At 41.7% G+C, this 22,566-nt stretch overlaps 1 long non-coding RNA gene across 2 annotated transcripts; it reads left to right on the forward strand.

Annotated features, from left to right (window-relative positions):
• The first annotated feature begins 801 nt into the window (after positions 1-801).
• On the forward strand, positions 802-22,324 carry LOC114813155. 2 transcript variants are annotated; one of them, XR_003760786.2, is made up of 3 exons: positions 802-902; positions 1,787-1,989; positions 22,076-22,324. It is a non-coding gene; the product is annotated as an uncharacterized LOC114813155 (long non-coding RNA). The 2 variants fall into 2 exon arrangements; XR_005660161.1 differs by lacking the exon at positions 22,076-22,324 and adding an exon at positions 12,458-12,507.
• Positions 22,325-22,566: the final 242 nt, after the last annotated feature.

Consider the following 22,566-nt stretch of genomic DNA (forward strand, 5'->3'; position numbering starts at 1 on the left):
AGGCCATTCTGAAGATATTGGGAGAGTATAATGTAATAGAGTTGGTAGACATGTTCTCTACCCACAAAGCGCTTGCTTCTTGCCACAGACTTTTCCACTATAAGCTCGTTGTGGGCAGGGAATGTGTCTTTATTGTTATACTGAACACTCACATGTACTTAGTACAGTGCTCTGCACACAGTAAGCACTCAGTAAATACAACTGACTGCCTGACAGCACACAGTAAGTGCTCAGTAGATACTACTGATTAATTGACTGATTGATTGGTCCGCAAAACTACGGTGGTTCAGGGGAGAAAGCGACAGTTAGGAAGAGGCCAGGTCTGGCTGAAAGAATTTCTTTCAAACATTTCAAAAGTGACACTGGGAGTGGGGCTATAAAATGACTCATAGCTTTACAGGATTGGGAAGGGGTTGAGGTGTGGAGGAAGAGTGCATAAGAGCCACAGAGAAATGGGGTAAAAAATCTCAAAAGCCATGATGTTGGGAGGAAAGTTTAGAGAGGCTGGGGCAGAAGAAGCCAGGGTTTGGGGTCAGGGACTTGATCTAATCATTTTCTAATCACGATGATCCAGTGGGGATTATCATGCCCATTTTACTTCTAATGAAATGAAAGTTGACAACACTATTGTAGTAGCCACAATATGAATACAATATAACAACAAAGACTCTCACCTCACTGAAAACAATTAACAAATGGAAAGGCCAGGCCTGGAAACAGCTGAGGGTGTTTATCTCACCTCGGCTGACAGTAGTAAAGAATCAAGGCAGGAGAGAAGAAATCTCAGTCTCTTCTATTCCTGTGGACTACCTGTGACCTCCTTCTGAGCATTTCCAGAAGGGACAAACCTAACCTGACCATGTCACTAATGAGGAAGCAATGCAGTGGAGGCAGAGGAGGGGGTGAGGAGGGAACTGGTTTTCCGTTAATGATTGGACACAATATTGAGAGGGATTTATGGATCCTAGGCTAAGGCAGCAATTAATGTCTGATGTATCTCTGATTTTGTGGTTGTTTGAAATGAGGATGCAACTATATCGTACTGTAACTCTTCATGATTTTGATTGTTGTAGCCACTCAGACATAACAATGAGAATCAAAAGCAGATAATCTTTTCTTTTTTTCTTTTGGCTAAGACTATTTCCATCATTCCTGAACAGTAAGGGAGAATGGAGGAACAGTGTTTGGCTAGTGCATAGGACATGAGCCTGGGAGACAGAAGAACCTGGCTTCTAATCCTGGCTCTGTCTATTGTCCCCTGTGTGATATTGGACAAATCACTTCACTTCACTGTATCTTAGTTAACTCTTCTGGAGAGTGGGGATTAATACTGTGAGCCCATTTTGGGACATGTTCTGTGTCCAACCTGATTATCTTATATAATATTGGTATTAAGCGCTTACTATGTGCCAAGCCCTGTTTCTAAGCACCGGGGAGGATACAAGGTAATCAGGTTGTCCCACGTGAGGCTCACAGTCTTAATATCCATTTTACAGGTGAGGGAACTGAGGCACAGTGAAGTGACTTGCCCAAAGTCACACACTTGACAAGTGGTGGAGCCAGGACTAGAACCCATGACCTCTGACTCCCAAGACCGGGCTCTTTCCATTGAGCCACGCTGCTTCTCTCTACCCTAGCACTTAGAACAGTGACTGGCAAACAATAAGTGTTTAACAAAGACTATTAAAAATGTATCAAGATCTTGAGTTAATCATAAAAACAGATGGTTTCCTCAATTGATAAAAGTGCTTTAAAATTAATTCTGACTTTTTTTTTTCTTTTGGAGGCTTTAAACCTTCAAGACCATCCAAAGTTTCTTCATGGACAAAACAAAAGAGCTAAAGATGGATCTCCAGTCCCCTCCCAGCTGGACTTCTTTGCCATTTCCACTCCTTCACATCCTGCCTCCATTCTGGAGCTCAGAATCAAGAAGTTGATCTTTAGGACAAAGCACAAACTGAATTTTACTTCACTGGTCTCTGATGCCAAGTAAGTGTGATCGCTTCAGTTGGTAATGCTTTTCCAAAGTAAATAAATATTAAATTCCTTTGAGATCAGTGGGCTTGTCTTGAAAACAAAAAGATGAATCACACACATTTGTTGATCATTAGAATCTTTAGCACTAGGGAATGAGTGTAATCTTGCCTGCTACGCCATCCTCCTTGATCCTTAAGGTCAAATATCTTTCCCTTTGCTGAGGAATACCACAACCCCTTCAGCAGGGGCAATCATTTCAACCTCTTCACATTTGGAAAAATTCTCCTTATACTCCACTTAATGTAGCAGAAAGGTCAAAAGAATTGGCCAGGATTCTTGTTCTATTAAAGAAAATACAGATTCCTAGATGGGCAATTTTCCTGATCTCGATAAACACAAAAAAGAGTAATATCTAAGTAGTTTTGACACCGCTTCTTTAAATGTTAACAACAGACTAATGCCAATTAGAATGGAATTTCAAAGAAAATGAAGAAATAAATTTCCCTAGTATAAATTCCACATTTGGAGAAGAGTATGAACAAGGGATTGGAGGCAGGAAGGTCAAGAGTAAACATGGCTCAGTGGAAAGAGCTTGGGCTTGGGAGTCAGAGGTCATGGGTTCTGATCCTGGCTCTGCTGCCTGTCAGCTGTGTGACCTTGGGCAAGTCGCTTAACTTCTATGTGCCTCAGTCACCTCATCTGTAAATGGGGATGAAGACTGTGAGCCCTACGTGGGACAGCCTCATTACCTTGTATCTACCCGAGTGCTTAGAACAGTGCTTGACACATAGGGAAGCAGCGTGGCTCCGTGGAAAGAGCACGGGCTTGGGAGTCAGAGGTCATGAGTTTGAATCCCAGCTCTGCCACTTGTCAGCTGTGTGACTGTGGGCAAGTCACTTCACTTCTCTGTGCCTCAGTTACCTTATCTGTAAAATGGGGATTAAGACTGTAAGCATCATGTGGGACAATCTGATTACCCTGTATCTCCCCCAGCACTTAGAACAGTGCTCTGCACATAGTAAGTGCTTAACAAATGCCAACATTATTATTAGTAAGCACTTAAATACTAACATTATTATTATTATTACAATTAGAAAGTGAGCATGAGAGGAGTCAAAATTCAGACCTGCATAGCAGTGGGGAAAGGGGGCAAATATGTAAGATGAGAAGACCTGATAGAAAGTCTTGAAAGCCAGGTGTGAGGAGCTTTTGCTTGATGGTGAGGGAGAAGGGAAGGAAGGAGAAGCTTATCTTGCATAAATTAAATCCCACTTTCAACACTTTGTGTTGAATTCCTCTGGGTTTCTCATTGAGCAGCATACTTTCTTAATTTTGAAACCATTACAAAAACTTAAACTTTTTACTCAATTATTAAATAAAACACCTTAGAACTTCACTCCCTATCAAGGCTCAGCAGTTTGAGGAGAGAAGAAAATAAGACCCAAGGATTCCCTACCAATAAGTACTTGTGGTATATTTTAGTGTTAACTCCCTGTTAATCCAGTGATTCTGGCCTGCTGATCCTAGCCTCTTGGTATTTGTAAGTAAAACACCCTGGACTTTGTTTATATCTGACAAAGAACCTTACTCTCCCTTCAAAGACTCACTTGAAACTCAAGCCTCAGTGTAATTGTCAATGAAACTCAAGTTTAACATACATTTTTTACCCTTTCTCTTCAATTGGATCCATTCCCAATATTTATTGAGTGCTTACTGTGTGCAGAGCACCATACTAGCAGAGCTGGTAGAAACGTTCTCTTCCCACAATGAGTTTATAGTCCAGAGGGAGAGACAGACATTAATGTAAATATAAATAGATTATTTAGAATATATGATCTGTGGGCTAGTCACTTAAATGCTCTGGGCCTTAATTTCCCTATCTGTAAAATGAGGATAGATAAAATCAAACCTAGACAAGAGAAAGAAAATGTGAATGTGTTTTCCTGCTTGTGTTCTAAATTGGCTTGGGATTTAACTTTTCCACACTTGTCTTCCAAACCTTCCAGCCTACTCTAAAATAGGAAGGAGTAGTAAAGTTTGAAATGTTTCTTTGGTTCTTTCTGTATTCAGATTGCAATGTAGTCTGGTGGAAGGAGCACAGTTTTGGGAGTCAGAAGACCTGGGTTCTAATCCCAGTTCTGCCAGTTGCCTGCTTTGTGACCTTGGGCAAATCTCTTAACTTGTCTGTGCCCCAGTTTCCTCATCTGTAAAATGGGGATTCAATGTCTGATCTCCCTCTTATTTAGACTTAGGTAATAGCCCCACCCTCAGCCCCACAGTACTTATGTACATATCAATTAAATATGATAAATTATTTATATTAATGTCTGTCTCCCCCTCTAGACTGTAAGCTCACTGTGGCCAGGGAACATGTCTACCACCTGTTATATTGTAGTCTCCCAAGTGCTTAGTATAGTGCTCTGCACACAAGTAAGAGCTCAATAAAAACCATTGATTCATTACTTGATTAGAATGTGATCCCAATATGGGACAGGGATTGTGTCCAACCTGATTAACTTGTTTATACTTCAGTGCTTAGAATAGTGCTTCATGCATAGTAAATGCTTAAATGAAATAATAATAATAATTTATTTCACTATATTGCCAGAGGGCAGAGTTTCTGAAATTGAGGCTTGTAATTGACTTCAAGTATTGATTTTTAATCTAAGAACCCAATCAGTAGCATCAGGAAGTTGTGAATCTTTCATATTCCTATTAAGGGCCTTTAGTTATAAGACTAACTTTATGTAAACTTTTAAATGATTAACTTTCTGATAGTGCTGATAATAATAATAACAGTATTCATTAAGTACTAAGGTTAGATGCAAGATAATCAGATGAGGCATAGTCCCTGTTCCACAAGGTTCTCAAAATCTAAGAAGAAGAGAGAACAGGTATTTTACTTCAATTTAACAGATGAGGAAACTGAGGCCCAAAGATTTTAAATGACTTAACCAAGGTCACAGAGCAGGCAAGTGGACTAGAACCCAGGTCTCCTGACTCCCAGTCAAGTTCCCTTTCCATTAGGCCACACTTCTCTGTATGTTTTTGTTCCCAATTTGAGAAAATAACTATGCTTCCCCCATCTCACAGCTTTTGCTTATGTGGATAATAACTACGAGAGATGAGGAAAACGAGCCATAGGCAAAACAACCCCCGTCATGAATTTGGGGACAAAACAATGAGATTCATAGGCCGAGCAAGTAAACCAACTTCAAGAACAATAAATTCTGCCTATCAATCAGGAGAACATGTTGACAGCAGAGTTTCCAGAGTGGCCTGGGGGAAGGGCCAGGATTTGTGGCTTCAGAAACAGTCTCCCTACCATATTAGGTTCTCTTCAGATGCAATGGATATGGATCTGAGTGAAAGATTTGGCCACATAATGCATTTTCCACTGGGAAAGTTGTCTTCAAAATCATTCTTTTTCCCATAATGTCAAGGCCAGTGAGTCATATCAACCATAGTGCTCTTCCTAATTAAACCCATTCTCCCTTTTGTAAAGAAACTAGCATCACCAGTTTGGTGTGCCCTGTTAGTATTTACATGAAAAAGTGATGTTCCTCCATTAGACTTGATGTGTTTCAGAAGAGAAGAATTCATGAGAATAATATAAAATTTTGAAGAATGTGCATTAGCATTCCTACTGAAAACAATTTCATTGATCTCATTTTAATCTCTGTTCTCTTACTCATTACTCCTATCATAACTCAAAATAAGACAAAGAGTGTTGAGAGCTACCGGACAAGTCCTACCTCTCTCAGGAATTATTCAGTGTTGCTTAAAACATAATCTTCCATCTGTACCTAAAAAGATCCAGATTTGCTCATCTCATTATTTAAATTGGCCCCAGGTTTCTTCCTTATAGCTGAAAAACCCAGACCAATAAGTAATCACAGCTGGAGAGGAAAAAATAAATTGTTCATCTAGTCCAGCATTCTGTCTTTGAGGGTGGTGATGGGATGCTTAAGGAAATGGGTGATAGTTCTGTGCTAGTGCTGTGAAGCAGCATAGCGTAGTGGATAGAGCCTGGGCCTTGGAGTCAGAGGGCATAGGTTCTCATCATGGCTCCACCACTTGTCTGCTGTGTGACTTTGGATAAGTCACTTCACTTCTCTGGGCCTCAATTACATAATCTGTAAAATGGAGTTTGAGCCTGCGAACCCCATGCAGCGCGGGGACAGCGAGCAACCCAATTTGCTTGTATCCACCCCAGCACTTAATAAAGTACCTGGCACATGGTAAGCACTTAACAAATACCGCAGTTATTATTGTTATATTTGTCTCCTGGATATTCACCCTAATAGGTGGTGATATTCTGTCTATAATCCCTTCAAAATCTTTGATTGTTTTTTTTCCACTCAGTGTCTGTTATGGATGTCTCATCCTTCAACCTTTAATAGGTGTCTTCCATCTTGGTGTTGTGAAATTTAGTGAGCCACTCTGTTCTACCTTTCAACTGTGGCCCCTCTCAGCTCTTGTTTTGCAAGATTGAAAAGTCCCATTCTTTTTAGTTGACCTTCATACAAGAATCTACCCCATTCTCTTGGTTGCTTGCCTCTGAACCTTTTATAACTCTCTAATTTCTTCTTAAAATACAGTGGCCAGAACTGCACACAGTAAATATTCTTCTAGGTCAGAAGTCAGGACCCAGCCAGTAATGGTCATGTGAAAGCAAATTTCCAGATAGCTTAAAATTATCACTTTTTTATATTCACCAGAAAACCCTCTGAAGTACTTAAGCAGTTGTTTTTTGTTTCGTTTGTTGGTGTCACATAATAAAGGGGTGAAAGTAAAAATATTATTTTCTGGTACCGAAAGCAGTCATTGTAGGTGGGGAGAGGATGCAAGGCATTTAAAACTGCCAGGGGTGGCAGTGTTAAATATAACAATAATAATGATGGTATTTGTTAAATGCTTACTATGTGCAGAGCACTGTTCTAAGCACTGGGTAGATACAGGGTCATCAGATTGTCCCATGTGGGGCTCACATTTTTTAATCCCCATTTTTACAGATGAGGGAACTGAGGCCCAGAGAAGTGAAGTGACTGGCCCAAGGTCACACAGCAGACAAGTGGTGGAGGCAGGATTAGAACCCACGACCTCTGACTCCCAAGACCGTGCTCTTTCCACTAAGCCACGCTGCTTTACTGTGGTATTTGTTAAGCACTTACTATTGCAAAGCACTGTTCTAAGGGCTGGGGTAGATATAAGGTAATCAGGTTGAACACAGTCCCTATCCCACATGGGGCTCACAGTCTCAATCCCCATTTTACAGATGAGGTAACTGAGGCCTAGAGACCTTGCCCAAGGTCACACACAGCAGACATATAACAGAGCCGGGGTTAGAATCAAGGTCCTCTGACATCCAGACCCGTGATCTTTCCACTAGGCCACACTGCTTCCCAAAGTCTGCCCATTCTGGTAACAGCAAATGCCGGCTTGAGGGCAGGGGAATGAGGCGAGGCATTTTTAAAGCACAGTGATGGACAGTGATTTCCCTTGGGGGAAATCAATCATAAATCAATACTTATTGAGTGCATTTTGTGTGCAGAGCTGGCAAGAGTAATGTGTAGTCAGTAGACATGATCTTTGTCCTCAAGGAGCTTACAGTCTATTTTAAAATAATAACAATAATAGTAATGGTATTTATTAAGCGCTTACTATGTGCCAGGCACTGTACGGTGCTGGGCTGGATACAAGCAAATTGGGTTGGACACAGTCCCTGTCCCACCTGAGGCTCACAGTCTCAATTCCCATTTTACAGATGAGGTGACTGAGGCCCAGAGAAGTTAAGTGACTCATCCAAGGTCACACAGCAGACAAGTGGCAGAGCCTGGATTAGAACCCATGACCTTCTGACTCCCAGGCCTGTGTTCTATCCATTATGCCATGAAGCAGCAGAGTATAAGGTTATGTACATAAGGGCTGTGGGGCTGGGTGAGTATCTAAAAGTGTTTAAGGAGTAATAATAGTAATAATGATGCTATTTGTTATGGGCTTACTATGTTTCACTGTTCTAAGCACTGGAGTAGATAGAAGATAATAAGGTTGGACACAGTCCCTGTCACTCATGGGGCTCACAGTCTTAATCCCCATTTTACCGGTGAGGTAACTGAGGCATAAAGAAGTGAAGTGACTTGCCCAAGGTCACACAGCAGACAAGCGGTTGTAGCAGGGACAAGAATCCAGGTCCTTTTGACTCCCAGGCCCAGGCTTTACCTACTGGGCCATGCAGACCCAAGTGCATTGGTGATGCAGAGGGCGGGAAGGGAGCAATAAGGGAAGTGAGTGCTTAGTCAGGAAAAGGTCTGGCAGGAGATCTAATTTCCGTAGGACTTTGAAGGTGGCAAATGATATTAGAACTCAGGTCCTCTGACTCCCAAGCCTCGTGCTCTTTTCATTAGGCCATTATTAATTAGATATGAGTGACTGAATTTTCTTTCTGCTCTAATAAAAGCAAGTTTTCACAAGAGAAGAAGAAATTAAAATGAATCCTCAACTATACTGGCTGAATCATCATTAACTGAATTTCATTTATGCAGTATTTGTTTCATCTGCTATTTAAGACAGAATTGTCTCAGGGACCTGTTCTTACTGATTCTCCACCGTAGAACTTGTGCCGTGATTTGAATTATGTGTAATTTTGGGTATGAATTATTGGACAATGGAATTATTGGAGGTGTTTTAATCTCCTTCTTTTGCTTCAACATCAACCACATTTATTGAGCACCTTAAATGAGACAGGCAAGTTGACATATGTTGGCTTCAGTAGTATTCTGCCAAGCGCATCAGTCCTTTCCACTTTGTAGATGTTTGATAAATATCAACTGATGCCCAGGAATCAATCTTTAATCAGGTGGGAATTCATCAGAAAATGTTCTTTTGAAGGAGTTTGCTTTTCAGGAGAGCTTTGCAGGTGGGGAGGGTTGTGGTTTGGTGGATTGAAGAGAAGCAGAAGTTCCATGAAGGGCAGTAGTTCTGAATGATGTCAGAGACTGGAGAATTCCAAGTTAGGTACAGTTAGAAATTTATCTTGGGAGGAATGAAAAATTCAAGCAGGGGTGTAGCAGGAAAAGAAAGCAGACAGGTAAGAAAGAGACATCTTGATTTTTTTTCATATGCCCTGTTAATCCACGAGCCCTCAGTTTTAAGCATCAATAGAAAAATATTAATTGAATTTCATGATAGGTATTGTAGTTGTCATTGACCATTGTCAGAATACTGTATCAAGCTCCTGGAAAAGCACCCTAGAAACAAAAGACATAATCTTTGTCTGCCAGGAGTTGACCCAGTTTTGGGTGTTGGGAGTTAATCAAGGGAAGGCTTTCTGAAATTGGTAGAATTTTAGGAGTGCTGGAAAAATGAGGAGAGATGAGATCTGGCAGATTTGAAGGGGACTCTACTTTGGGAATCATGAGTGCTCAGTTCTTGTCCAATATTTTTCATTTATTTATTTTAAAAATAATATTTGTTCAGCACTTACTATGTGTCAAACACTGTTCTCAGCGCTGGGGTAGGTGCCAGTTAATTAGGTAGGCACAGTCTCTATCCCTCACAGAACTGAGTCTAAGCTTACTGTGTGCAAAGCACTGTATTAAGTGCTTGGGAGAGAACAATACAATAGAGTTGATAGACACATCCCCTGCCTACAGTGAGCTTACATTCTAGAGGAGGAGACAGACATAAATATAAATAATTAATTTACAATATAAATAAATAATTTATGATCGGCTCTCTTGCTTTGAGCACCAGCAAAAGCATACTTGTTCTCATCTCTCCAATAAGAAAAAACACTGCCACATTCTGCTCTATCAAGGCAATATACCAGAAATATGTTGATATTCTTTGATAAATTTGATGTAAAATTAAAATTGTATTACTATTCACTCCTGTAAAGCTATATTCTGTCCGAGGGAATTCTGTCTGGTGAGCAATATACCAGAAATATGTTGATATTCTTTGATAAATTTGATGTAAAATTAAAATTGTATTACTATTCACTCCTGTAAAGCTATATTCTGTCTGAGGGAATTGTGTCTCTTTCCCAGCTATGTATCTTTGTAGCTGTAGTTCAGAGAAAGTTGACCCAAGTGAAGCTAACAGCACCTATATCTTCCAGTTCAGAAGTCAGGACCCAGACAGTAATGGCCATGTGAAAGCAAATTTCCAGATAGTACTTAGCCTAAATAATGTTGGTATTTGCTAAGCGCTTACTATGTGCAGAGCACTGTTCTAAGTGCTGGGGTAGATACAGGGTAATTGGGTTGTCCCATGTGAGGCTCACAGTTAATCCCCATTTTACAGATGAGGTAACTGAGGCACAGAGAAGTTAAGTGACTTGCCCACAGTCACACAACTGCCAAGTGGCATAGCCGGGATTCGAACCCATGACCTCTGACTCCCAAGCCCGGGCTCTTTCCACTGAGCCATGCTGCTTCTCTGTGATCTGTGCTTCTCTGTGATCCAAAGTGATCATTTTTTTGTATTTATCAGAAAACCCTCCAAAGTGCCTAACAGTTGTGTTTTGTTCGTGTGTTTTCCCCTTTCTTAGCCAGAAAATGGTTGTGGTTGGATGAATATCAGCTTGGAACCTCAGGAAACTTCCTCTTGCTCAGTGGAAGCCTTGCTCCCTTTGACAAGCTGCAGTTCTGTGTGCACTGCTTTTGAAACATTTTAATCCTTCCAGGAGTGGCTTTTATCTTTAAGAAAGGCAGAATAGCTTAGACAGAACAGGATGAACCCTGATGAGGAAGAAAAATGTTTTCAAGATATGAAGAACAAAGACTACATTTTATTCTGCTATTCTCTGCTCTCCCTTTATTCAGTCTTCAATTGCTAGTGAAATGCAGAGATCAGTAGGTGGCATGAAATAAGTTAAACATGAAAGATTTCAGGTTTTCACAAAAATATTGCCTGTTATATCTATTGGGTAGAAATACATGTAAAAATACTCTGAGACTCCAGGTGAGCTGCATAAATTTATATCCTCTATACTCACTCCCTTGGTGAACTCATTCGCTCCCACGGCTTCAATTATCATCTCTACGCAGATGACACCCAAATCTACATCTCTTCTCCTGTCCTCTCCCCCTCCTTCCAGGCTCGTATCTCCTCCTGCCTCCAGACGTCTCCACCTGGATGTCTGCCCGCCACCTAAAACTCAACATGTCCAAGACTGAGCTCCTTATCTTCCCTCCCAAACCCTGTCCTCTCCCTGACTTCCCTGTCATTGTGGACCTCACGACCATCCTTCCCGTCTCACAGGCCCGCAACCTTGGTGTCATCCTTGACTCCGCTCTCTATTCACCCCACACATCCAATCCGTCACCAACACCTGCCGGTCTCACCTCCACAATATCGCCAAGATCCGCCCTTTCCTCGCCATCCAAACTGCTATCATGCTGGTACAAGCTCTCATAATATCCCGACTAGATTATTGTGTCAGCCTCTTCTCGCATCTCCCTTTCTCCTGTCTTTCCCCACTCCAGTCTATTCTTCATTCCGCTGCCCTCTTCAAAAAACTCCCCTCCTCAAAAACCTCCAGTGGTTGCCTATCAACCTTCACACGAAACAAAAACTCCTCACTCTTGTGTTCAAAGCTCTCTGTCACCTTGCCTCCTCCTACCTCACCTTCCTTCTCTCTTTCTACTGCCCACCCCGTACACTCCACTCCTCTGCCGCTCACCTCCTCACGGTCTCCAGTTCATTCCTGTCTCGCAGTCAACCCCTGGCCCAAGTCCTACCACTGTCCTGGAATACCCTCCCTCCTCACATCCACCAAACTAACTCTCTTCCCCTTTTCAAAGCCCTACTGACAGCTCACCTCCTCCAGGAGGCCTTCCCAGACTGAACCCCCCCTTTCCCTCTGCTCCTCCTCCCCTCCCCTTTCCCCTTCTCCTGGCCTCTGCTCTCTCCCCTCCGCTCAGCACTGTGCATATTTGTATATATTATTTATTACCCTATTTATTTTTTTAATGATGTGTATATCTCTATGATTCTATTTATCTTGATGATGTTGTCTTGATGTTGTCTTGTTCTGTTTTGCTTTGCTGTCTGCCTCCCCCGCTTAGACTTTGACATCTTTATGTTACTTGGTGGGGATGGTCTCTATCTTTTGCCAAATAGTACATTCTAAGCACTTAGTACAGTGTTGTGCGCATTGTAAGCGCTCAATAAATACTAATGAATGAATGAATGAAATTTCAGCTTCCTGAATGTAGATAAGATCTCTGTGATTACTTTGAAATGTAAGAATATTTGGTCATTCCAAGTCTCCAATGTGAGGAAATCATCTATTTATCTTTTTGGAGTCCTAAAAAATTGTTATAGCATTCAGAAAGTTAAACAATGAAAGTCTAAAAGAGAACCAATTTGAAATATTTAGACTTAGTTTGACCTTAAAGGCAATCTCTCCAACCACATAAGCATATTAATGATGCCCTAGAAAAGATGAATGAGAAAATCTTTTTTGATGCAGGTGTATCACCATCTAGCAATTGGAAAAGTGTTTTTCACTTGGATTAAGGTAATTTTTAATAATGCATTACTTTACTTTAATTTTTGTTATGGTGGTCTGAAAAAAAAGGTTTCATGAAATTATTCCACTTGAGGTTTCAGCCCGCAAAATTGTTTTTAAGGCTCATCAATTTTTTTAAAAAAGCAGCATTCCAGTAACTGTTTGTGATTCATATCTATATATTTCAGCTATGTTCTGAATTTTGTTTGTGTAGCATTAGCCTGTGAAAAATGGATTTAAAATTTTGAAAGAAAAATACACAATAGAGCATTTGTTTTGTTATCCTGCTGGAAAGCTAGGTCAGTTCTATAGTGAGCTGTAACATATGGAAACTTGGCTTAAAACAAAAACCTGACCTACATTCTCTTGTCACATGGGTCATTTCACAAATAGCTTCTTACTCATCTAAAAAATCTACTTCATTAATTGATTTCATAGATTACATCTTTATGTGCTGCAGAAATTATTTTCCTGAGGAATTTGTTACATTCAGCATTTTGTTCTGGATAATAGAGGGAATTTAGAAAATGTTGAGAATTAACACACCCTGGCTAAAAATTTTAAATCTCAAGAGAAAGTCTGTGTATAAACCCACAGTATATTTGAAACTTCAAGGACTGCAAGTCAGGCATGGAATGATTAGATTTAGGTAAAATTGTTTTTCTTACAGGGGAAAGAAGTGAAAAATTATAAAATTAATGCATAATATGTAATCTATTGTATAAGTGGAATGAATTATAGATTTATATGGTGATTTAAATGGAAAAAATTACAGTTTCAAAGAACTAGAATCAATCATTTATTGAGGACTTACTATGTGCTGAAACTGTACTAAGTGCTTGGGAGCGTCCAATATAGCAGAGATGGTAGATATGTTCCCTGCTCACACTGAGCTTTGTCTAGAGGGGGAGACTAACACTAATGTAAATAAATAAATAAAATAGGTACAAAGGTGCTATGGGGCTGAGGGAGGGGTGAACAAAGGGTGAAAATCCAGTTGCAAGGATGACACCAAAGGGAATGGGAGAAGAGGAAATGAGGGCTTAGTCAGGGAAGACCCCCTTTGGGGAAATGTACTCTTAATGAGTCTTTGAAGGTGAGGAGAGTAATTGTCAGATGCGAAGCAGGAGGACATTCCAGGCCAGAGGCAAATGTGGGTAATAGGTTGGTGGCAAGATAGACAAGATTGAGATGCAGTGAGTAGTTTGGCAACGGGAGGGAAGTATGTGGATTGGGATGTAGTAGGAAATCATGGAGATAAAGTAGAAGGGGGCAAGGTGATTGAGCGCTTTAAAGCAAATAGTAAAGGATTTCTTTTTTATGCAGGTTTGGCAACCAGTGGAGGTTCTTGAGGAGTTGGAGAAACATGGACTGGATGTTTTTTGTAGAAAAATGATCCGCAAAGCAGGGTAAAGTATGGACTGGACTGGAGAGAGATAGGAGGCATGGAGGTCAGCAAAGAGGCTGATGGAGTACCCAAGTCAGGAAAGGAGGATAAATTCTTGCATTAACATGGTAGCAGTTTCGTTGGAGAGGAAAGGGTGGATTTTAGCGACCAACAGGATTTGGAGACAGGTTAAATATGTGGTTGAATGAGACAGATGAGTCAAGAATAATGTCAAGGTTATGGGCTTATTAGAGAGGGAATTCTGATTAAATCTGAAGAAGGAAGAGGGTGACTTCCATCTGATTATTACTCCCTAAACAGGAGAAATAGTAAATCAATGAACCTTTCAAGACTCCCATTTTGTCTGCTAATGAAACTATCACCAATCAAGAAGGAAGAGGATAGTGTCCACCTCTCCTTGTGCTTTATAAGGGGCATTTATATGATTTTCTTTCTGAGGGCAACTTTCCTTTGCAGAAGATTAAACACCTCTGGGAGCTGAGGCGAAAGCATGATTTCTTTTTTTTTCACCTTTTAGAAAAGGAACTGGGGAACCAAGATCGCAAGAGTAGTCCTTAGAGTGAAAGTTATAACTCATTCATTCAGTAAAGTTTATCTGGTTCATACTGTGGGCAAAGTATTTTACTAGGCCTTTAAGGCAGTGTCATTAATCAATCATATTTATCTGCACTTAGAGCTTGGAAGTGAACAATAGAACTAAATAAAAGTAAAAAACTCAGTCGCCCTCAAGGGATATGCAACTCAACTCAGAGTCTGACAGTGAGGCGGTCTTTTCTTGTATTTAACATGAACCTTTCTGGTTTTTGTCTTTTTTCCCCTCTTATAGTATCCTTTGTAAAAGTCATATTGTCACCATCTATAATTATAATAATTATGGTATGTGTTAAGTGCTTACTATGCGCCAAGCACTGTTCTAAGCTCTGGGGTAAATACAAGGTTATCCCACATGGGGCTCACAGTCTTAATCCCCATTTTACAGAGGAGATACTGAGGCATGGAGAAGTTAAGTGGCTTGCCCAAGGTCTCACAGCAGACAAGTGACTGAGCTGGGATTAGAACCCCCGTCCTCTGACTCCCAAGCCTGTGCTCTTGCCAATAAGCCACAATGATTCCCTCCATGCTGCTTCCCTCTGTGATAAAAAAAGTCTTCATGAACCTGAAGGCTATTCCTGCCACCCTTCCACCTTTTAAATAATTTTGTTTTTTAAAAGAGAAAATACCAAGCAAAATTTCTTTTAGAAGTTGCTCCTATCTTTCCACAGACTACAGGAGAAAGGTATGTGGTTGGGGGTAGGGGGTTGGAAGTGTGAAGCAAATGTACTTTCAAGTAGCTAATGCCTTTAGCTGTGCACTAAAAATGGAAGCAGATTCTGTTGAATTGAGTGTGCATTTGCACTTCACTCATTGCAAAAATCAATATAGTATATGGAAATGATTTATGAAATCCAAAGTCCAAACTCCAGAGAAAGACAGTGGGAGAGTTGCATTTTGGAATGGGTATGTTTCTGGTTTAAGGGGAACCTGTAAGCCACTGCACAAATAGTTTACAGGTGACTCTGAGGAGAGGCAAATGGCAGAGTGCCTAGAGTGGTATGGCAAGCTGTATTAGCCCAAGAAGCTAGAAACATGAACAGACCAGACAAGAAGTGTGTGGTGTTCATTGGCATTATGGAAATAGTAGGACAAGGACACTGTCAACTTCAACTTTACCGAGTGAGAAAAACCTCAGCAGGATAGCAACAACAACAAAAGCCACAACCACTTTTTTAATGAAGTCAACTGAGATCAAGAAAAAAGATAAAATCTTCACTTGGCTGGAAGGCGATTGAACTCTCCTGGGGGATTGGGCCCTCAGCCTGGAAACAAGTGCCATGGGATCCTTCCCACAAGAAATAAACATGCACAGCCTGACCCAGAGCAGCATGAGACCCTTTACCCTATTGATTCTGGCAGCTTCTCACCAAGGGGCCCTTTTACACAGCTCTGCCCAAGCACATTTAGAAAGGTAACTTGGTGGGAAACTGTAAAAAAATGGATCAGAATTGCTTCTTAGCTGGAGACTAAAATAACTATGAAGTCACTGTCACAGGACATGGCCAGTGAAAGTAGTAACTTTACAGTTTCTCTACAGGCTTCCTTGACATTTCTTCTATCCATTCAACATTTCCTCCTTTTACAGTGCAAGTTGCTCTGTGTTTTAGAATGGTATTTGTTAAGTGCTTACTATGTGCCAGGCACTGTTGTAAATGCTGGGGTAGAGACAAGATAATCAGTTTGGACATAATCCATGTCCCACATGGGGCTCGCAGTCTTAATCCCTATTTTACAAAATGAGGTTAAGTTAAGTGACTTGCCCAAGGTCAACCAGATAAGTGGCAGAACCTGGATTAGAATTCTCTATCCACTAGGCCATGCTGCTTCTCATCCCTCATCCCTAAAGCTCTGCTTCTCCAGCCACAGTACTGCAGAGAAGCAGCGTGGCTCAGTGGAAAGAGCACGGGCTTTGGAGTCAGGGCTCATGAGTTCGAATCCCAGCTCTGCCACTTGTCAGCTGTGTGACTGTGGGCAAGTCACTTAACTTCTCTGTGCCTCAGTTCCCTCATCTGTAAAATGGGGATTAAGACTGTGAGCCCCATGTGGGACAACCTGATTCCCCTATGTCTACCCCAGTGCTTAGAACAGTGCTTGGCACATAGTAAGCGCTTAACAAATACCAACATTATTATCGTTATTATTATTCCTCTCATTGTATATATCCTTGTCTTTCTTGTTGCTTTTTTGTTTTTATTGTTTCATCTTTCCTCAAGGCCTGTCCCCAGCCCCCTCCTCCTACTTTATCCCAATTTAGGGGCCAGAGGCCATGTCTAATTCTCATCCATGCCCTTTTTTACTTTTGTCCCAGCACTTAATGCATAGTGCTTTGTATATATCTTCATCACCCTGTTTATTTTGTTTATTTTGTTTAATGAGATGTACATTACCCTGATTCTATTTATTTGCCATTGTTTTTATGAGATGTTCTTCCCCTTGACTCTATTTATTGCCACTGTTCTTGTCTGCCTGTCTCCCCCGGTTAGACTGTAAGCCCGTCAAAGGGCAGGGACTGTCTCTATCTGTTCCAAGCGCTTAGTACAGTGCTCTGCACACAGTAAGCGCTCAATAAATACTATTGAATGAATGAATCATAGGCACATACTATTACTTTGAGGTTTAGATTCTGATTAAAGTAGAAATTGTATGCAATGGATTATATTAGTGAGCTCCTCCATAATCCATTTATTCAATAGTAGAGGGAAAATGTCCAAGTCTAAGAATCAGTTTCCATTCTATCTCACTGAAAGACGTGGGCTAGTGGGAAGAGAACTCCTACTAGCTAAACCATCTAAACCTAAACTAAGCTCTAAACCTACGCTCCTTTTGGGGAGAGAACGTGTTTACCAACTCTGTTGTACTGTATTCTCTTAAGACTTTAGCACAGTATTCTGCACACACTAAATGTTCCGTTAATACCATCAGTTGATTGAAGAAAGCTTTCTGCTACTTTTACCTCCAGCAGTTTGTCATTGATACGATTGCACATTATTCTAGAACTGGGTCCGAGTGTCTGAGTGCTCTTTTGCCTTTGGTTGTTTAGAATTGTATCTATCTCATATAGCAAAAACACTTGTTCCTCACTTCCTTTCTACTGCACTTGTCTCTTACCCCCACCATCCTGCCAGTTCTCCATGTCTGACCTTTCCTCACTCTTGACGTCATCCTCCACCCACACCCACACTCACATTTTTCCCTCTTTGCCACCCTCAAAAACCAAATCAGCTTCCAGATCTGCCTCCACCAATTCCATTAAGTCAGCCTTTGGGATTTCTCCTTGGACCAACCCGTCTGTGAGTTGGATCCTTTCCCTCCTCCATCCCCACCTACCTCATCCCACGCAGCCCATCAAATCCTGTTGCCACCCAAGTACTCCTTGCTGCTGCCACTGCTGCTTCCTTTGATGCTGCCGCCATCGGCCACTGCCGTAACCACCTTCAAAATCCAATCCTTCCTAAAGTAGTCTGAGCAGAAATTGTGGCTATCACTTGTGAGTTAGTCTTTTAAGCCATGTTGTTTTAGAAAGTAAGAGGGGATCTCCAAGTATCAGGGAACCCTGGATCAGTGAAACCTACCAATAATATCAGCATTATTATTTTTTTTTATTGTACTTGTTAAGTGTTTACTATGTGCCAGGAACTGTACTAGTAGATATGATCTAAACAGTTGGGATGTCGTCCATTTCTCACATGGAGACAGTCTTAATCCCTATTTTACAGATGGAGTAACTGAGGCCCCTAAGCAAGTCAAGGTCACACAACAGACCAAGTAGCAGAACCTGGATAAGAATCCAGGTCCTTCTGACTCCCGATCCCAGTGCTGTAGCCATCAGACCACACTGCTTGTCTAGGCCATGCTGCTTCTCTGCACCAATACGTTATTTTCTGCACCAAAAACAATAGGTCTCATCCAAAGTGTGAAATAAGTGTGAGAGTGTCAAGTTCTCATAATATCGCGACTAGATTATTGTGTCAGCCTCCTCTCTGATCTCCCTTCTTCCTGTCTCTTCCCACTCCAGTCTATTTTTCATTCTGCTGCCCAGATCATCTTCCTACATTCATTCATTCATTCAATAGTATTTATTGAGCGCTTATTATGTGCAGAGCACTGTACTAAGCGCTTGGGATGAACAAGTCGGCAACAGATAGAGACAGTCCCTGCCGTTTGACGGGCTTACAGTCTAATCGGGGGAGACGGACAGACAAGAACAATGGCACCAAACAGCGTCAAGGGGAAGAACATCTCGTAAAAACAATGGCAACTAAATAGAATCAAGGCGATGTACAATTCATTAACAAAATAAATAGGGTAACGAAAATATATACAGTTGAGCGGACAAGTACAGTGCTGTGGGGATGGGAAGGGAGAGGTGGAGGAGCAGAGGGAAAAGGGGAAAATGAGGCTTTAGCTGCGGAGAGGTAAAGGGGGAATGGCAGAGGGAATAGAGGGGGAAGAGGAGCTCAGTCTGGGAACGCCTCTTGGAGGAGGTGATTTTTAAGTAAGGTTTTGAAGAGGGAAAGAGAATCAGTTTGGCGGAGGTGAGGAGGGAGGGCGTTCCAGGACTGCGGGAGGACGTGACCCGGGGGTCGACGGCGGGATAGGCGAGACCGAGGGACGGCGAGGAGGTGGGCGGCAGAGGAGCGGAGCGTGCGGGGTGGGCGGTAGAAAGAGAGAAGGGAGGAGAGGTAGGAAGGGGCAAGGTGATGGAGAGCCTCGAAGCCTAGAGTGAGGAGTTTTTGTTTGGAGTGGAGGTCGATAGGCAACCACTGGAGTTGTTTAAGAAGGGGAGTGACACGCCCAGATCGTTTCTGCAGGAAGATGAGCCGGGCGGCGGAGTGAAGAATAGACCGGAGCAGGGCGAGAGAGGAGGAAGGGAGGTCAGAGAGAAGGCTGACACAGTAGTCTAGCCGGGATATAACGAGAGCCCGTAATAGTAAGGTAGCTGTCTGGGTGGAGAGGAAAGGGCGGATCTCGGCGATATTGTAGAGGTGAAACCGGCAGGTCTTGGTAACGGATAGGATGTGTGGGTGAACGAGAGGGACGAGTCAAGGATGACACCGAGATTGCGGGCCTGCGGGACGGGAAGGATGGTCGTGCCATCCACGGTGATAGAGAAGTCTGGGAGCGGACCGGGTTTGGGAAGGAAGATGAGGAGCTCAGTCTTGCTCATGTTGAGTTTTAGGTGGCGGGCCGACATCCAGGTGGAGACGTCCCGGAGGCAGGAGGAGATGCGAGCCTGAAGGGAGGGGGAGAGGACAGGGGCGGAGATGTAGATCTGCGTGTCATCTGCGTAGAGATGGTAGTCAAAGCCGTGAGAGCGGATGAGTTCACCGAGGGAGTGAGTGTAAATGGAGAACAGAAGAGGGCCAAGAACTGACCCTTGAGGAACTCCAAAAATGCTCCGGGCATGTCATTCTCCTCCTCTTCACTCTCCTCCTCAAAAACCTCCAGTGGTTGCCTGTCAACCTTCACACGAAACAAAAACTCCTCACTCTTGGCTTCAAAGCTCTCCATCACCTTGCCCCCTCCTACCTCACTTCCTTTCTCTCTTTCTACTACCCACCCTGTACACTCCGCTCCTCTGCTGCTCACCTCATCACTATCCCCCGTTCATGCTTATCCCGCCGTCGACCTCTGGCCCACGTTCTACCACTGTTCTGGAATGCCCTCCCTCCTCCCATCCACCAAACTAACTCTCTTCCCCTCTTCAAAGCACTACTGAGGGCTCACCTCCTCCAAGAGGCCTTCCCAGACTGAGCCCCTACTTTCCTTCTGCTTCCCCCTCCCCTCCCCTCAGCACTGTGCTCATTTGTATATATTATTTATTACCCTATTTATTTTGTTAAAGAAGTATACATGCCCTTGATTCCATTTATCTTGATGATATCTTGTTTTTGTTTTGTTGTTTTGCTTTGCTGTCTGTCTCCCCCGTATAGACTGTGAGTCTATCACTGGGCAAGGATTGTCTCTATCTGTTGCCAAATTGTAGATTCCAAGTGCTTAGTACAGTGCTCTGCACATAGTAAGCACTCAATAAATACTATTGAATGGGTGAATGAAATAAGAATGCTGGTGTATTTTGCTCTAAAAGTCATAACCAGTAAAGCCAAGTGAGAAGAAGGATTGCTTTTTCTGAGTGGTGGTGGTGATCAATTGTCCTGACTTAGGTGAGCTATATGCAGCTGGAAAGTTTGCCATTCATCTCTTCCTCCAAATAGCACTACTGATGCCCACTGTGCCTCGACTGAGATAAATATATCATTTGTAGGAGACCTGGGATTTTTCTCATTTGCAATTGCCTTTATGTTAATCCAAACAGTGGTTTTATGGTGCATTAACAAATATGACTTTGACTGAAGAAGAGTGGTTTGTGGCCTGAAATGGAATTTCTGAGGCTGAAAACTAAGAATGCCTGCTACATTGCTCTTCTAAATTGCTTGAGGAAAAACTCTTTTGTTATAGTTTACTGGTTCTAACTCATCATGTGTATTAATGAGTTAAATGGTTCTTTAGTTCATTGTACACTGAAACTTGTGCTACCTTCCCTAGTCTCTTATGATTTGTTTGGAGCTCATATTTGTTTGCTGTTGAGAAGGAAATGGGTTTTCATATTCTGTTTTATTTTTTGTTCGTATTTAATAGATTCGTAGAATATTAAAATCCTTCCATGGGGCCATTTTATTAATTTGTACTCTGAAGACAATCCTCAAAAAGTACATTTAGAATAGACTTTTTCTCTAGACTTGCTTTCTTGAAAGTCTTATGCAAGAGTAATTTACAAATCATTGATTCAATGGAATTAGGGAGTTAGGTTCTTAAGATAACAGAGAAAGGGAACAGGCCCACCTTCAAAAAGAAAGAGCAGAAATGAAATCTGGGGAGGAAAAGTGGTGAGAAGAGGGTGGAGAAGCAGCATGGTCTAGAGCATGGGCCTGGGAGTCAGAAGAACTGGGTTCTAATCCTGACTCCGCCACTTTGCTGTGTGACCTGAGCTAGTCATTTCACTTCTCTACTTCAGTTACCTCATCTGTTAAATGGTGATTAAAACTGTAAGCTCCATGTGGGACATGGACTATGTCCAATCTGATTAACCTATATCTACCCCAGCTCTTAGAACAGTGTTTGGCACACAAGAAGTGCTTAACAAGTACCATTATTATTATTATTACCATTAGCCTGTATCTACCCCAGTGCTTAATACAGTGCCTGGCACAAGGTAAGCCCTTAAAAAATACCATTAAAAATTATATCTTCCAGAGAACCCACTTTCTCTACAGTGTACCAATTTCGAAGAGAGAATTGTGCTGGAAAGTTACATGGGCAAGTGGATGAGAACTGAAGATTTTATCTATCTCCCTGGGAATGACTGCTAGACTTGCTGGATTTTCATGCACATGCATTAATAGTAGCCCAGCTGTGTCAGAAGGTGGACCATTTATATTGGGTGTTCACTTTTATTTATGTTCTTTATGCTTCTCAGTTTAATTCCTGAGGGGGAAAAAATAACTCCATTATGAGCATCAGACTATCATAATATTGATATTGCTTTGCTTCCTCACTAACATTTTTACTTTCCTCAGGCAGTGCTCCATCAAAAAAGCTAAAGCGTCTGATCTCAAAATGTTGGTGATTCAGTGACAAAGATATGAACACAAAGAAGTCTGTGACCTGAAATCTGCCTCCATCCAGAGTGAAAAAATGCAGAAAAATGTGGGCATCAAAATACAGTCTTAACCCATCCTACTTATTATAAAAGTATACTAGCACATCCTCTGCATGAAACATAGGAGCTGAGCAATATACCATGTACAATAATAGTTTTTGTAATTTCTGCCATTAAACAAGTGTCAAAGAAAATTTGACAAAATAAAAATATTGTGTTCTTAGATTATATTTCCTTGGGTTTTGCTCAAATAATGACAATTGGTTTGAGGATATTTAAAACAATTTTTCATTAATACTTGACATTGTTATAATTAAAGGGAAGTGCAGGATATGCAGAAATGGAAAGCAAAGACTTTGCTTAGCAGAAAGAGAAAGACATCCTGAATGTCAGCATCTATGCCTGATG

The sequence above is a fragment of the Ornithorhynchus anatinus genome, chromosome 7 (assembly GCF_004115215.2).
Source record: "Ornithorhynchus anatinus isolate Pmale09 chromosome 7, mOrnAna1.pri.v4, whole genome shotgun sequence".
Classification (NCBI taxonomy): Eukaryota; Metazoa; Chordata; class Mammalia; order Monotremata; family Ornithorhynchidae; genus Ornithorhynchus; species Ornithorhynchus anatinus.